Here is a 3,380-nt window from a genome sequence, read left to right as displayed (position 1 = left end):
TTATCCATTCTAATCTACTAGGTCCCCTTCGCCGTCCTGGTGGTTAGGCACACGCGTAGGCCATCATGCATGCCTGCCAGCAGCACATCCGTTGCTTTCAGAGAGGAGGAGGACATCATGCCGGCACTACCAGCAGCTCATGCGTTGCTTTCATGGACAACTGTGCTACGAGAGAAGGAAGTCGGGTTTTTCTTTTTCTTTTTTTCAAACACACAAAAGCTTTGCACATCAATGTATTAGAAGGATACAAGTGATGTGGCGACCGCGACCAGCACCACGACTAGGGTCACGGAATATTGGGCTATCTATGCCCTCAGGGCATCTCCAGCGAGGGTCGTGAAATGAAGATCACCAAATATCCACGGACAAGTTTGGACGTGTCAATGAAAAAAAATTCACCGGTTGCCTGGCTAGCAACAAGGCTGCGAGGCCAGCTCCTCCTTCATGCGGTGGCGTGGCAGGGTGGCCGGCTCCTCCTTCACACGGCGTTCAATTTGAATGTCATGGATTTGGAGAGTAGACAATGCAGTTTGTCTTTGCTTGGTAGTATTTGGACATAGGACTTTGCTATAGATCCTCTTGGTAAGCACTAAATTTCACATGAACTATCATTGTCTTTTGCTCATACAGTTATAGCTAAATTTAAATACACACATGTTTTTTCTCCAGTTACAATTCACAAGCATATGTGCTATAGTATATAATAATGACCAAAGACATCAATAAAATTTTCGTTCTATATTTTTATTAATTTTCTGGAACGCCTCTTGTTACCTAAAATTTCATCCATTGGGAATAGAAAGAGTGAAGTATATATCTGGCGTGGTAGCATCTGTAGTGTCTATTCAGCTGCAAATCCTCTTGGCTGCTGGCTCATCGGTGGTATTGGCTGTGGAGAGACCTTTCGATTTATTGAGTCGTAGTGTCCCTAACAAGACATTATCAAATTGTGTGATCTTCTCCTCCTCCTCGGACGGAGGCGGTCGAAAGATGAGAGGTGAGAGTAGATTGGAATGATAGCCACTATAAATTTCCCATCGACGGTAGATCTTTTGTGGAGTCGGGGGAAGCTGAAGTTTCTGATTCCATTGGATAGGCACACTGCTAGCAAATAGCGAGTGATCGCATGTGTCGTACTTGTACAACGTGTCGCCCAACCTGTAGCACAAGATCTCGTTGTTGTCGTCGCCGGCGATCTCTCTCTCACTGAAGATGGACTCTCACGCTCTCTGAAACTGAAACACGATGACAAGAGATTTTTGTGCCGCGCACACTTCCTGCAGCTTTTCTGTTTTTCTCCTTATTCCTTATAACTTGGGCTACATGTAGACTAAGCTAACAGCTGATCCTATACTTCCGGCACTCCCAACACGCACAACGTGCCATCCCCCGTTGAACTGGTAGTGGCGAGTGCCCCGGGCTGCCTAGCGAACGACCCGGGCTACATACACGCACGCAGTTATGCAACATGCCCACGGCATGGACACGTACAAGAAAAGAAAAACAAATATGCACCTAGACTATCTATGACACGAATGAATGCTAACAAATCACCCCCTCAGTCGTGGCTTGCTCCTTTCACGTCGACGATGCCGAGCTTCTTTCTGAACTCAACGAACTTTGCATGCCCGAGCGACTTGGTCAGAAGGTCAGCAACCTATTCCTCCGTCCTCACGTGCTGAACATTGATCCTCTTCTCCTCGACGCACTCGCGTATGAAATGATAGCGAGTGTCGATGTGCTTGCTCCGGTCATGGTGAACCGGATTCTTGCACAGCGCAATCGCGGACTTGTTGTCGACGAGGAGCTTGGCCGCCATGGGTGCTTGGCCTTGGAGCTCTCCGACCAGCCGGCCGAGCCACACACCGTGGCAGGCAGTCGTAACTGCTGCAATATACTCCGCCTCACATGACAAGAGAGCCACCGTCTTCTGTTTCTGTGATGCCCAAAGTACACAGCTGGAGCCGAAGAAGAAAACTGTGCTGGTGGTGCTCTTGCGGTCATCCGGATCACCAGCGAAGTCGATGTCGCTGTAGCCCACCACCCGTGGACGCGACGAACCATGCCGCTCATAACGACAGCCGTACGTCGCCGTGCCGCTGACGTACCTCAGTATATGCCTCACAACCGCCATGTGCAGAGCTGTTGGAGCTTCCATGTAGCGGCTGACGAGTCCAACAGCGTAGCAGATGTCCGGCCGGGTATTCACCAAGTACCACAAGCTCCCAACAATGCTCCGGTACTCAGTGGGATCGACGGCGTCGCTGCCGTCATTCTTCATCAACTTCAGCCTGTTCTCCATGGGTGTGTGGCAAGGGTTGCAACCCTCTAGGCCCGCGTACTTGACGATCTTCCGCGCGTAGCTGCTCTAGCACAAAGTGATCGCCTCCTCCGTCCGATTCACCTCGACGCCGAGGTAATATGAGAGGAGGCCCAAATCGCTCATGCTGTACATCGCCTTCATTTGCTCCTTGAACTCGACGATGTCATACGCGCGGGAGCCGGTGATGATCAAGTCATCAACGTACACCCCCACAATCAGGAAGTCATTCTCCTTCGCCCTCCTGTAGACTGCGTGCTCCAAGGGACTCCGCTCGAAGCCGAGCTCCACCAGAGAGCTGTCCAACTTCGCGTTCCATGCGCGAGGAGCTTGATGAAGCCCATACAGCGCCTTGCGCAGCTTGAGCACCATGTGCTTGTTCTTGTCGTCGATGTAGCCCGGCGGCTGCCGGACATACACTTCCTCGGCAAGGTCTCCATTCAAAAACGCGGACTTGACGTCCATGTGATGGACTTCCCAGCCGCCCCGAGCAGCGAGCGCGATGAGCACCCGCACAGACGCGCGCCACGGGTGCAAACACCTCGTCGAAGTCCACTCCTGGTTTCTGTGAATAGCCTTTTGCAACTAAACGAGCTTTGTGCTTAATCACGTTACCTTGTGGGTCTTTTTTCACCTTAAATACCCACTTTAGCCCGATCGCATGCTGTCCTTGAGGAAGATTGGTGAGCTCCCAAGTCTGGTTGCCCTCTATGCAGTTCATCTCCTCGTCCATGGCGCGCTTCCAGCACGCCTCTTCCAGCGCCAGATCGACAGTGGCTGGCTCCTCGGCCGCCACGAGACACACCCCGCTGTACTCCAGCTCGTACGGGTCGGTGTTGTCGATCAGCTCCTCATACGTGCGGTAGCGGAGCGGCAACCCCTCGGAGTCGTAAGACTCGCCGGTGGGAGGCGTGACGAACGCCGGCTCGTTTGGTGCAGCCGGTGTACCAGGGGACGGCATACACGGCTCTTCTAGTGTCGCCGGTGTCGCGCTACCGCTCCCTGCCTCGCTTGCGGGGTCGTCGTCGGAGGGCGCGGTGATCGTGTACTCCACGGTGAA

At 52.6% G+C, this 3,380-nt stretch overlaps 1 pseudogene; it reads right to left on the bottom strand.

Annotated features, from left to right (window-relative positions):
* Positions 1-1,657: 1,657 nt before the first annotated feature.
* Positions 1,658-2,302, bottom strand: LOC147958103 (secreted RxLR effector protein 161 pseudogene; annotated as a pseudogene).
* Between the last annotated feature and the right edge of the window lie 1,078 nt (positions 2,303-3,380).

The sequence above is a fragment of the Triticum urartu genome, chromosome 7A, assembly GCF_056163025.1.
Source record: "Triticum urartu cultivar PI428250 chromosome 7A, HENAU_Tu73, whole genome shotgun sequence".
Lineage (NCBI taxonomy): Eukaryota > Viridiplantae > Streptophyta > Magnoliopsida > Poales > Poaceae > Triticum > Triticum urartu.
The sequence above is the reverse complement of the archived record's forward strand: the minus strand, read 5'-3'. Positions and strand labels throughout refer to the sequence as shown.